At 36.6% G+C, this 14,262-nt stretch overlaps 1 long non-coding RNA gene across 5 annotated transcripts; it reads right to left on the bottom strand.

Moving 5' to 3' along the window:
• Positions 1 to 1,036: 1,036 nt before the first annotated feature.
• LOC143862215 (uncharacterized) lies at positions 1,037 to 14,085 on the bottom strand. 5 transcript variants are annotated; one of them, XR_013240217.1, is made up of 9 exons: positions 14,002 to 14,085; positions 13,871 to 13,912; positions 11,482 to 11,578; positions 5,117 to 5,373; positions 3,784 to 3,878; positions 3,494 to 3,651; positions 3,305 to 3,407; positions 2,849 to 3,002; positions 2,548 to 2,760 (listed from the first exon to the last, which is right to left on the bottom strand). It is a non-coding gene; the product is annotated as an uncharacterized LOC143862215 (long non-coding RNA). The 5 variants fall into 5 exon arrangements; XR_013240216.1 differs by having other exon boundaries at positions 3,508 to 3,651; XR_013240215.1 differs by lacking the exon at positions 2,548 to 2,760 and adding an exon at positions 1,037 to 1,051 and having other exon boundaries at positions 3,305 to 3,651.
• Between the last annotated feature and the right edge of the window lie 177 nt (positions 14,086 to 14,262).

The raw sequence follows: 14,262 nt of genomic DNA, 5'->3' as shown, positions 1-14,262 counted from the left end.
GACGTATGCATATATTGGCCGAAGTATGACCCGGTAAGGATTGAGCCTCTATCTCAATAGTCAAGACTTATTTCTCCCACCTCGAGGTTGGAGGTTCAATACCAGCTTACCTATAAAAAAAAGTAGGACCCAATAATTATCCTCTAAGAATGAGCACAATAGACCTTTTCATTTTAGCATTTTCCTTTTATCTATTCTGTGAATTAGTATGATACTCCTCGCCAAGCCCTTACAATTCACTGAGGTCTCCCGTCGTACCTAAAGATACACCAGCCTCCAAACGCATTTCACCTAAGTAGATCTCTCATGTATTAGGCCCTTCACACTAATACACATTCATATATTATTTTAGGAAAAACACTTTGAAAACGAAGATCCGTTTGGAAATAAAGACAACCTAAATAAGCTAGGGTTAAATTTTTTAAAGAACACCATCATTAAAAGTGGTTGACGACGGCAATGTGATACCAACGTCGAATTTAGATTTATTTATTATGATTTCTCACAATAAATTACATTGATTAGAGCTGAAATAACTGTTGCACATTCATGGGAAACATGCTGTGCATGGTCTCTTGGTAGGCCTGTTTGGCTGCAATAACATTGAAAGCATATGTAGGGTGGTATGGATCCTAGAAAACAAAATCGAACAGGCTGCGACACGCCGGAGGCAACAGAGGCAGGCATATTACTTGACCCTTTGATCGCCCGCTGCATTGATGTCGTGAGGGTTTAACAACACCTTTCCGATATCAGGAACCAAAGGGAGGAAACTTGAATCCTACAGGCAAAATAATATGCTAAATAACCACATAAATTGTCAAGTCAGTTTGCATAATGTGATTTTTTTTATTTATTTAAAGGAAAATAAGAATAGAAAAATACCCTAAAATGATAAATTAAGAGAAAAAAATATTCCTAGACAGAGAGACATACTGTATTGTGGTGAAACCCCTATGGCCTGCACTTTCTATGTCATTTAAACTGCATCACATACTTGAAGGCATCTTATGCGGAATTTCTTCCATCAAACCCCTATGGCCTGCACTTTCTGTTCAAAACAAAGAAACTTCTAATATCAATACAAGTCAAATTGACTCAGTCCAAACTGTTTACTTATAGGGCAGGTGTAGTGCAGCCACAACAATGAGAAGTGTTGTTGAAATTCTCCCTCAATATTTACATCAATATCATGTGAGCAAATAGTCCAAACTCGCGATAACCAAATCAATCCTCTTAAGTAAATCATAGAGCATATAAGAATATTTCATGTGGATGTGTGCTATGCCAGACAACATCAAAGCCTTAAGCTGAAAGGCTACTCTTCACAGATTCAAAGTCCTCCGTGTGCGTGTTTTACTTAAAACACTGTTTGGCATTTGAAACACCGTTTTGGGGCCAAACAGCCGTATGATAGTGTTTGGGTGTGCAGCCACCGTTTGAAACGCCGTTTGAAATACCGTTTTGAACCCTCAAAACGGTGTTTTACAAACGGAGAGGGGGAGGCCCGTTTGAAAAACGCCGTTTTGAACGGAGTTTTTGGGCTGTGGGTTTTAAAGTGTTTGCCCTCACCAAAACCCATTTTTACGTATATGAGTGCGATTTTATGCGTCAAATACCAAAAGAGTGGAGGTGTTAATATCATTCTTTAGGACACAAATTTGTTAAATTGTTAATATTTAATTCAAAACAAAAGAATTAAAAGAAACCCTAGTTTCTTACTTTCTTCATCTACTTTGCAAAGTTGCAAACCCTCACTCCTCACTGCCTCAGCGCCTCCACTCGTCCGTCAAATCCAGCAAATCCGGCCGTTAAGAAGAAGAAGGAGAGAACCCCAGAGATAAAGCCTTTTTTTTTTTTTGGCAATGATGTTTAATTTTAATAGCGTTTGAATAAGATCCTAATGACCTTTTAATATTGGGCCTAATGAGGGAGTAGTTGAGTTACATTAAGGGCAACCAAACAATGCCCTTTTTGGTCATTTTACCACTAAAACTCCGTTTTAGGGCATTTGCAACCAAACACACAATACCTCCGTTTGCCGTTTAAAATGCCGTTTTGATTTGGCCAACCAAACCTGAAAACGCCGTTTTGCAAAACGGTATTTTAAACGCTATTTCAAACGGTACGCCAAACACACCCTGTGTCCCCTTATCCTTTCAAACGTAAGACCTGCACACCATTGAAACAAAAAAATTCAATATTTTCATCAAATGCAAGTAAGCTCAAGCACAGTAAAAACTATATGAAATAAGATTTTCCATTTTTGTTCATGAAGTTAATGAAAAAACATGTGTTGGTGTTGCCACCCTTAAAAAGTAGGTATTTCTATGCGGAAATCCTTAAATTATGGATGGCAAGGGCAAGGTAGCTCACAAGCTGCCGATACCAATTTCATAATTTTAGTGTAAGTTTCGGTACTTCCACCCACCATTCTGTTAACATGCAGTCTGTACTGATAGGATTGAAGTGCCTAAATTATGGGTGGCAATACAAATCCCCTCCAAGCACTAATTATTGGGCCCCAGGACTATAAATCCTCCTATAAGCATCAGTGCAAATAACAAACCATAATTTTGTGCTTAGAATATTTTCATGGAGCTATGATTTTAGATGTGTCCTATGTAAAATGAGTATCATAAGCGAGGCCTGAAGTATCCCTTTGTATCATAGACAACATTGAAGCTTTGAGGTGATAGGGTACTCTCCACAAATTCAAAGTCCTTTCTGTCTCCTTTCAAATGAAAGATGTACACACCACTGAAACAAATTAAAACATAGAATATTTACATCAAATGCAACTGAGCCTCAAGCACAATCAATCAAATTTTTTTCTTTCATCAAATACCTTGCATTTAGTGTTCTTCTCCGGCAGAAGGTTTCCTCAATGACGTGGTTCCAATCGCATCCTGCTTCAAGCTCGAGATCCCGACAAGGGACCAATGAAAGTTTCGGTGACATCAGCATGAAATAACAGCCAGTTCTCATGACGATCAGTCAAGCTAAATTGCACAACCATAATACCATCATGTTATAGGCATTCAATATGTATGGAAATGAATCCTTTTAAAGCACCATTAAAGTGAATCAAATGATCATTAAATCGAACTTTACATGGCTATGAAAGTAATACCAAAATTCAATGGAGAATTAAAATGGATGCAATCAGACCAAACTTCCACACATGTGGCCTGTTTCTCTTAATTACAATGTTGAAACATAAGACAAATATTGTAGAAATATATCAATAATGTTCATAGTGCAGCATAAATATTGTATCATACATGAAAATTCATATTCATACCCTTGGCATGTCACCTTCTGCCAAATCATCTCTCACTCTGGGCCCTGAAGTGAAGAAGCCCCTCCCTAGAGGACTGTATGTGACAATGCCTATACCAAGTTCTCTGAATAGCATATGGGAGTAGAAATTAGAACTAAGCTCAAAATACTAATTTCTAAGTTTTGCAGAGTTGTAAGAGAACAACCACACCTGGAAGTATGTACTATGTCTTCTTCTACATCTCTTGTCCATAAGGATCACTCCCATTGTACTGCAATTACTGGGTGGACAGCACATGCACTACTTATTGTAGAAGCAGAGGCCTTGTATAGGCGCACATATTGTATCACTTTCTTGAGTTCACTCATCTTGTGCAGAAGAGGAAAAAATGGATGGTTAGAAAGTGAATGATGCCATCATTACTTAAAATAAAAAGCAAACTATATAGCAACATTATATAGTGGAAAGTAGTGTTAGAAATTATTAGATAGGCTCCATACCCTGCACATTCACTCCTTATTGTAGATGCAGAGGCCTCGTATAGGCGCACATATTGTATATTCCTTTTTCAATCCATGATCTTGAGTTCTCTCATCTTGTGCAGAAGAGAAAAAAATGGATGGTTAGAAAGTGAATGATGCCATCATTGCTTGAAAATAAAAAGCAAACTATATAGCAACATTATATAGTGGAAAGTAGTGTTAGAAATTATTAGATAGGCTCCATACTCTCAAGCTGGAGTTCAAAACATGGACTCAACTTTCGTCTGATATTCAGGCAATGAAGTTTAAGTTTTGATGGTTGTTGTTGGGGGTATTCGGGGCTAGCTGGTTTAACCTTGGTATTTTCATGGCGACTCAGGGCAGTTTCTAGTTTAGACTTGCCCACTTGTGAAGAGAGCTCACATCTAGGTTTAGAATCATGGATGGTACTTATGCTCATTGCCCATATCATCTTCTTATATGGATGGATCTCTCGGTAGATCAGGGGCGATCCTCACGTGTTTAGCCCCAAAAACAGAACGACGGAGACTGGTAAGTAGTATTAGTCCTCAAGCATACACATTAAAAAGGACAGATTTCACTGAAATATATGAATTGGAATGAAAGAAAGAGGTATCTGAGTCTTTTGATTCTTTCAAATAGCTGGGTAATTTAGTACAAGATGATTTTTCAGTACTCATCAATTCAGCAAATATTGATTCCAAAAAAACCAGCAAATAATAATACCATTTGGTAAAGAATATCTGGGAATAAACAGTTCAATTAAGAAAAAGCTAACCCCATAAGTCACTTCCAAAAAGCATTTTACACAATGTGCTTCTTAATAAATCAAGGCTACTGATATTGGCACTACCATGTTTTTAGCATTTGCACCAACTCACCCTGTCTTTTCTTTTTTTAATTGGCTTCTGAGAGCTTTTTGGGAACTGTAATAACCTTTGACAGATGGTTAAATAATAAAAAATACGGTGACTTAGTGCAACTTTCAGAAGATGGTATTACCAATATCAGTAGCCTAAATTAAAGATCATCCTTGGAAGAATGCAACGAACATAAGGTGTAAAATCTGCTCTGAACCTTTAAACACTTCCATATGCACCCAAGTTGGCATGAATTTAACAACTAAACACTGAGGCAGGTAAGAATGAGAACCAAAAACTCCGATTGTATGACACCGAAAAAAAAACAAAAAATACTACAATACAAAAATACACAACATGGAGTAATGGTGATAGAAAATTAACTACACCCACATGCACAACAAACTCAAAAGGAAAAAGAAGAAAAAAGGACAAGAATAAATAGATGAAAAAATAAATAAATAACTAACCTCTTAGATGCATGAAAAGGCATTTGGATGGTTCAAAACCAATATTTCCTTTCAAAAAACAATAGTCATCTCGAACAGCAAGGTATATACAAATTTTCCAAGAAAACTATGCTTATATCCTCAAACCACACAATAATGCTCCAGTGATTCCCTTCTGCAACGAAAATCTCGAAGAATTCGCACAGAAGTCCACAATTCTTCAATTTAGCTTGACATTTAAGATCCCTTCTGCTCCCCAATCTTCAATAAGAACCCTCCTGCATGCCACATAAATTTTCAGTTTAAACAAAATCCCTGAAAATGCCATTAAAAATCTCCAAAACGCATGAATGCGATTAAACTAAAAAAGAAACCTAGATCGAAATTAGAAGAAACAAATAAAGGAAAGCGAACAATACTGTTAATCGGTTATCAATCAAGCACACATGAATCAACAAGAGCACATATAGAAATCAGGAAAAAACCCTGAGTTGATTGGGTGAATGTAAATCCATAAATTCATTGCATTATCAATACAATCCCAAACAGGGATTTATAAAAAAAAATGAATAAAACCAATTTTGACTAAAAAGAAAGTAACAGAGGAAAGAAAAACCCTGATAAAGATTGCTTTTATCATACAAACCACATCGGTTACATCTAATTAAAATTAATATCCCCCATTCAACAAAAATAGAAATGGAAAACCGTTAAAGAATTAAAATATTGGCAATCTTGACGGATTGGAAAACCGTTGTAGAATTAAAATATTGGCAATCTTGATTGCTTCCAGGGAACCCTAAAAAACCCCGAAAGATGTTATCTTGTTAGCATCAAAACCCAAAAAATAATACACAATTAGAAAAATCTTTCAATAGAGAAAGGTGGGGAAGAGCGAAAGGAGAAAAACAGAGTCTCATGGAAAAAAACAAGACCTTCGGTGACACGAAGCATACTCCAACGATGGGTGCTGCCATTTCCACGACATGTGTTGGTTTGATGACTAAACAATGACAGGTGTTGCTTCAAGAAGAATGGGAAAGGGGTGACTTTTTGAACTGTTGTTCAAGGATATAAGGGGAGAAGATGAAAAGACGAAAATACCATGGGGTCATTTGGAACATCTGGAAGGAAAGAAACAGAAGAATTTTTGAAGAGAAGGCGAGATTCGCAGAATCAATTCTATTGCAGATCAAAATTGAACTCCTCTCCTGGATAAAGGCTAGAGGCAAGACAAGCTATGGTACAGGGGAGTGTTTGAGAAATTGGACTGCAATCATTTGGAAGAGGAAAATCAAAATAAAGATCGCTCCTAAGTGGAAACCACCACCCAATGGATGGTAAAAATTAGGCAATCCAGGGAAGGGAGGAATAGGAGGCATTAGCCCCGATGTCAATGGGAGAGTAATCATGTCCTTGGGGGTGTCAACGGATCCACTTCGGATCGGATCCACCTATGTCACAGTCACAATCCATTCAAATTCCTTATAAGTCGGGTCGGAGTCGGATTGTTCTTTGGATCCTACTTTCCACGTCATGATCACGATCCATTTTAATTCGGACCGTCCATCGGAGTGTCCTATTATGTCCCACTAAGTTAAGTAAACAATTAATTTTTTTTAAAAGAGTTAGAATGGCAGTCCACTATTAGTGTCTCTATGCATTTTCTTCAGCTAAATTAAAAATTTATGTATGTTTAATCATTGTGTGTAATAATGCTTGTAAACAATAAAACTAATCAAAATTACATACACAAATATAATGTATCACTATTGTCAAAGAATATGATGCATAAAGAACAAAAGTCCTCTCTTTTCCTTCGTGAAAGTACGAAATGAAACGACTAAAATGAGTGAAATCACATTCCCATGCAATTCATTAAGTGATAAGAGAGGTTTTGACCAAAATACCCTTCATAGAATGGTTAGCATTAACAAAATTTGGAGGGTATTTTTGCAAACCATTTATGATTGTGACTATCCAATGGGCATCTGTGGCGTGCCCCATACCCAATCCGAAAATTTTCAGATCCCAGATTTGATGATCCGAAATATGCCCATGGATCCAATTCATATATGTTTATATCCCGTTCAGTAACGTTCGGATTCGGACGATCCATCGGACCGTCTGGATCCATTGACACCCCTACATGTCCTATTCTGGACCGTCGGGTATCTATGAGGCCAATGAAGCGGAGGTGAGGGTGTTGTTAATTGGATTCAAATGGTTCTCTACGAATAGAAGCGAACCATTGATTGTAGAGGACAACTTATCTAATACAATCACATGGGCATCGAGCAGTGCGAAAGGACCGTGGCGAATTAGGCACCTCACAGTGGAGATAAAGGACCTTGTGACGATCATCAAGCCTATGATCTAACATAAAAGGAGTTCTACCAATGAAAAGGCGGATCACTTGGCTAAGGAATGTGCACTCCGGGACTCGGTGGTTATTTCTATGCCAACTCTACCTTCTGGAATTGATATGTAAAGTCATATAATTGATGTAACCATGTTGGTTTCTGTACCTACGGGTTTGGTTATTTTATCAATAAAGTCATCTTTTTCAAAAAAAAATACCATGGGGTCATTGTACCAGATGAAAATGCATGAGACACACTTGGCTGGACAGAAAAATCATGCATTGGTGGATAGAGGGGTGACTTCTTGGACATTTGTGTAAGGGTAACGTAGTCAACCAAAAGACCAGAATAGGTTTGGTAATTCGACAAAGGGCATGACTTTTACATAACTACTCAAGAATCTAAGGTCGTGAGGGATACATGTGGCAGGACAGAGGGTATTCGAAGAGAAGCAGCCCATGAAATTTTTTATCATTCAGGCTTTAAGAGTAGTATAGGATTTATAACACACACACAAATAATCCAGACGTGAAAATGGCAACTCCCAGTATGGCAACCCCCAGTATTCACTTTATATATAGTATAGAAAGATTTACATGAGCCTTTAATAATCTTCATTGTTTAGTCTCATACCAAGATTCATTAAAAAAAAAAGGTCCCATACCAAGAGGTCTTAATATTACTAATTCCTTTACATCACATTAACAACAAATATCGAAAACATCAGGACCACAAAAAAAAAATTGCCACGTGTAATTGCCATTCAAAACATATGAGCAACTGAATGAACATTAGCAACAAATACCGAAAACGTCATGACGACAAATGTTTTCCTGCCATGTGTTATTGATTTAATGAGCAACTGAGTGAACCATCAGTTCATTAAAAATGAATGACCACTGGAACATGTGGCAAAAAATGATTGACCATCCCAAGGATGCATGTTGGTTGTGCGTCTTCCTAGAACTTCGCTCTCTCTTTTTTCCTTGGATCCCCCACCCACCCACACGCACCCCACGCCAATTGAGAAAGTTAAAAAGAGTCTTGATTTTGAAAAGATATGAGATTATATTAACTTTGAACAAGTTAAAGTAATTATCTATTGTTCATCAATACAAAACTAAGAACATTTTGCTCTATTCCCTAGAAAGCGTGGGAGAGAAATGATCATAAATGCAATATGGACAAAGGAATATGGTATTTTGCTATAATTGGTTCAGCAACGGAAAAAGAAAAAAGAAGCCCACATGGATTCAATCATACAAATTAACCAAAAAACTGATCCCATTAAGTGGAAAACTGCCATTATTACTACATTAAATTTATGTGTCCTGTTATTTTTGGAGACAACCTAAAGTAGCAGACTGGTTGAAGGACTGAGAAAGAGGGAAATTTGTGGTTTTGATGAAATGGATGTCCAAGTAATAGGAGAAGAAAGCAGAGGATATCATGGTGAGAATGGAGACTGTAATGAAGAGAACAAAAGGAAAGAGACCTCAGATGAATCCTAAAGACGGAGATTGTAATATAAGCAGAAATAGAGAGGAAATAAGTCGCCTTAGAATATCTATTATAATAGAAAGTCAAATAGCGCAACAAGTCAAATAGCCCAGGGGTAAACATGGCAACCCCATTATTTACTTTATATAGTATGGGTAGATTTGGATGTGTCTTACCATTCAAAAAAAAAAGATAGATTTGGATGGGCCTTTAATAACAGATCTTCAATGTCTAGTCTCATACCAAGGTCTTAATATTTATAATTACTTTACATCACATTAACAACAAATATCGAAACATCAGGACGACAAAAAAATTGCCACATGTAATTGCCATTCAAAAAATATGAGCAACTGAGTGAACATTAACAGCAAATACTGAAAACGTCAGGATGACAAAAAAATGCCTGTCACGTGTAATTGCTTCAATGAGCAACTGAGTGAACCATCAGTTCATTAATAACAATTGACCATCGGAACATGTGGCAAAAACTGATTGGACCATTCAAGGATGTGTGTTGGTTGGGCATCTTCCTAGCATCTTTCTTTTTTTTCCTTTGTATTTTCCCCCCTTGTTGAGAAAGTGAAAAACTATGATTTAGCTGACACTTTGAAGTTATTGCTGACACACGTATCCTGCCGTGTCCGACACGACACGCCTGTCCACCCGTGTCGCATATCCTTTGGGCACTTATAAATGTAGAGCTAGACTGAATGTGGGTGTATGGACACGTTTTTATGTTGTGTCAAGGGTGACAATATGTTTTATTATTGCATATTGTGTTTACCTCTTTTATTATTAACTCACTTTTATTATAAACTCCTTTTAGCTCTTCTTTAACTAATATTTGTTGTTATATCGTATATACTTTCTATTTTAGCCGTGTCTCCATTTCTAAATTTTTGGGGGTTACAGTGTCCAAAACTTTGTGTCCGTGTCGACACGCGACACTCGTGTCCGTGTCAACAAATCATAGGTGAAAAGGAGACTAGATTTTGAAAAGACATGGGATTATAGTAATTTTGAAGAAGTTGAAGTAATTATCTATTGTCCATCTATACAAAACTAAGAACATTTTGCTAAATTTCAAGAAAGCATGCTAGAGCAATGATCTCTTTTCTTTTCTTTTTGAATGGTTGCTAGAGGAATGATCTTAAATGTAGTGATATATATAGAGAGAAGGAGCTTGAGACAGTGAGAGAAGGAAACCGAGAGAGGCAAAACTAGAGGGAACATAAGGCTTTCAATATCTACTTATAATACAAACTCAAGTAATCCAGTGGTTAACATGGCAACTCCCAATATAGCAACCCCAGTATTCCCTTTATATATATAGTATAGATAGATTTGCATGAGCCTTTAATAACAATCTTCATTTTTTTTAATGACAATCTTCATTTTCTAGTCTCATGCCAAGGTCTTAATCTTTTTTGTTACTTTACATCACATTAATAACAATGTAAACATCAGTACGACAATTTTTTTTTCCACACGTGTAATTTCTTTTAATGAGCAACTGAGTGAATTGCCTACCACACACCCACCCACGCACTACGGAAAGAAAAACCTGAGGGAACCATCAATTCATTAAACCAACCAGAACATGTGTGTTGGTTGTGCGTCTTCGTAGCAATTCTATGTTTTTTTTCCCTTGGATTTTCCCCCCTAGTTGAGAGAGTGAAAAAGATACTCGATTTTGAAAAGATATAAGGGATTATAGTAAGTTTGAAGAATTGAAGTAATTATTTATTGCTCATTTATACAAAACTAAGAACATTTTGCTCTATTTGCTAAAAAGCGTGTGAGAGGAATGATCTTAAATGTAATATGGACACATTAATGTAGAATTATATTTTCACACACACACACACACACACACACACACACACACACACATATATATATATATATATATATATATATATATATATATATTGGTGGGGTTTTAAAAAATAGATGGGACATAAGGCTTTCAATATCTGTTTAAAACACAAATAATCAAGGGCTGAAGGTGGCAACTCCTAGTATTGCAACCACAGCATTCGCTTTATATATAGTATAGATAGACTTGCATGAGACACTAATAAAAATCTTCATCTTGTAGTCTCATACCACGGTCTTAATCTTTTTAAGTACTTTACATCACATTAACCACAGATATTGAAGAAGTTAGTGGTGAATCATGCATCTATTCTCAAATACCATAGTAGATATTTTTCACAATACTCAAACCTCAAAAAGGAAAAATATAGGAAATTCAATCACTGTCACGCCCCGAACCGAGCCCAAAGGCCAGGCGCAATACAGCGCCGCACATCTGCAAGTAAAGCTCATAGACATGCAAGGCTCGAATATCAAGCAATTAACCATTCCATTAACTCCACAACTAGTGGTCCAAACCAACAATTTAGAATAAGAGAGTAAAGAGCCAAACAATCCATAAGAGTCATCCACTCCCTTTCCATAAATTTAATAGAAAAAAAATACCAAAACAAGGTTCCTCTATCTATCAAAACTACTCACTGGATCTCTAAGAAAGATAATAACGAACTACAACTCAACGGTCCTTGCCAGTAAGCGCAGATGCTCCCTCTGCCAGCGCAAGATCAACACTCGAGATCTGCAAAATTGTAACAATCGGTGAACTAACCGTATGTCATATGGGGATCCTTAGCAGGTCTATGCATGGCAAAAGAAATCAAGAGGCCAATGCATGGTTAATAGGATGAATGACAAATATGTAAACAACTAAAAATTAATATGATGAATAAATGAGCGAGAAAATAGTACCGCATCACAAACCGTGTTTTTCAAAGCCAGTAAAATAAGTAATAGTGCAATCGGCAATGATTGTGCAATGAGACCACATTACTGGTACATGTGCCATAAATCCAAAAACATTGCCAATAGCCTTTCATCAAAATTTTCAGTTTTTCAAAACTAAGAATGCAGAAACGTACATTGCAATCCATGAATAAACATGCAGAGGATTATCTCATGTACATGGGCTGTTAGTCTTATGAACCCTTTGCTTTAACCGACAGCACAAGAGGCTCCCTATAGAAGCCGCCATTCCTACCTTCAACTACTTTAACCAGTAGTCGGGGATACCGAAGTATCAAACATGGAAAATCACTACAGATCACCGATGGTCGTCGGCATCATAGGCACTCCTCATGACACAAGTCAACAGGACCAACGTTTTACCTCCCATTGGTGGGATTAGTTCAGACGCAAGCCTTATGAGACATTCCCAAAATAGATAACTTTCCTTTCCTTTCATTCCATAAAACTCAAGGGGTGCGAATGTGTAATAGGTCCCATGGATAATAAAATATGATAGTAAATCCCATGCATAATACAACATGATGATCAAAACCAGGATTCTATGCATGATATAGAATATAGATCCCATACGTAAGCAGCATGAAAACGAATCACCATGCACAAAGAAATCATGATAAAGAACACGTGCATCACATAGCATGTAAAATACATTTGCTTTGCAAAAAGAAAAGACAGCTGAGCATTTAAATTCAGCATGAACGATGATTGCTAATTTCTAAATCTCACGAATTTTTATAAATGAAAGAAACATGGAAAGCGCGTAAACAGGTATGTTAGACCCTAGTTCAGTAAACACGGGGATCTTAACTATCAATATGATTTTCAAGATTTAACAATCATCACCAACATCAATATTTGTTCCAAATCTCATTTGTAAAGAAGCCAATATAATAGGGTTATTTCTGGGGAGTAACACCTAAAGATCCGTCAGATGACTAACCTTGGCTCTAGTTTTCTTTCTCTCTCTCTCTCTCTCTCTCTCTCTCTCTCTCTCTCTCTCTCGCGCGCGCGCGCGCCCAAAAAACGTCCAACTCAAGGCAGATCTTTAATAAAATCCAAAAGTTTCCTAAATTTCCTAACCTCTCTCACAAGAAATAGTAGCCAAAAGTCCCGTAAAACGATTTTGGCTACCATCAAAGGCAAGGGAAAATGATTTCTATTAGAATTTCCTATTATTGCTCCTCAACTATCTAATCAATTAAGAGGGAAGTCCTAAATTCTCTCTCTTTTTCCATAGTCCAAATCAAAACTAATTCCTAAAATTTCTAGCTCTCTCTCAACCACACCCACTTGGGCATCCCATTCCCTTGCAAATTCCGATCCTAGCCTATATAGGATTCTTTTTTCTAGTTCTCTAACAATCCCAACCATCAATTAAAGAGTCCTGTAAAATAGAAACTCACATTTAGCACATGCATTAGAAAATCCAAAAAAACAATCATTTTCTTTTTATTTTTATTCTTTTGAAAACGATATGATTTCTTTTTAATATTATCACTAAGGAAATCTCTCTTCCTATTTGTTAAAATCTAAAGAAAAGATATCCAGGATAGACTTGCAAATCTTGGAAACTTATATCCAAAATCCAATTACATCTAGGGCTATTTTGATAATGACATCCCATATACAAGCTCTAAAAGTTTATACCCAACTTTTGTTAAAGACACGCCGAAAATTCCCACATTGGGGCTGGGTATTACAATCACATATCTGAGATTGCATGTAGTTCATTCTGGGATCAAAGGATCCCTGCTGATCAACCTAGAAACCCGTCGTACACACAATCAATCAAACATTTCAATATCAATTTATAACACAAACTCCCAGTATTCGCTTTCTAAAGTATAGATAGATTTGCATGAGCCTTTAATAACAATCTTCATTGCCTAGTCTCATGCAAATGTGTTAATCTTTCTAAGTACTTCACATCACATTAACTACAAATATTAAAAAAGTCATCAGTGAATTATGCATCTATTCTCTATAACATAGCAGATAATATTCCACAATACTGATAACTTTTAAAACATCAAAAAGGAAAAATATAAGAAATTCCATCACATACCTGGGACTGATACTAGTTCATTCCTGGTTTAAGCTGATCACCCTGGAAACCCGTGGTACACAAAATAAATCAAACAAAACACAGTAAAAAAAAAAAACACAATCAAATGTATCAAAAACATATTTCTCTACCGAAGCGCCCGAGGATCGAGAACTTTCAGCACCATCTTTCCTTCCCGACTGCTCACGAGCTCGAGACTCCTTTCTTTCAGCCTGCCAAAAAATCATAACCCCAGACCAGATAAATTTTCAACTCTCCAAAAAAAAATAGAGAAAAAGAAAAAGTAAAAAAAAAAACAATTTCGATATTTTTTTAAAAAAAAAAGCTCCAAAAGAAAGTGCACAAATGACAGAAGCAAGTTACCTGAATCTATAGAGCCAATAACCACAGAG

Source organism: Tasmannia lanceolata, unplaced genomic scaffold (genome assembly GCF_043159265.1).
Source record: "Tasmannia lanceolata isolate RefF3 unplaced genomic scaffold, GAP_Taslan_0.1 ptg000037l, whole genome shotgun sequence".
NCBI classification, from domain to species: Eukaryota; Viridiplantae; Streptophyta; class Magnoliopsida; order Canellales; family Winteraceae; genus Tasmannia; species Tasmannia lanceolata.
This window is presented reverse-complemented; position numbering and strand designations above follow the sequence as displayed.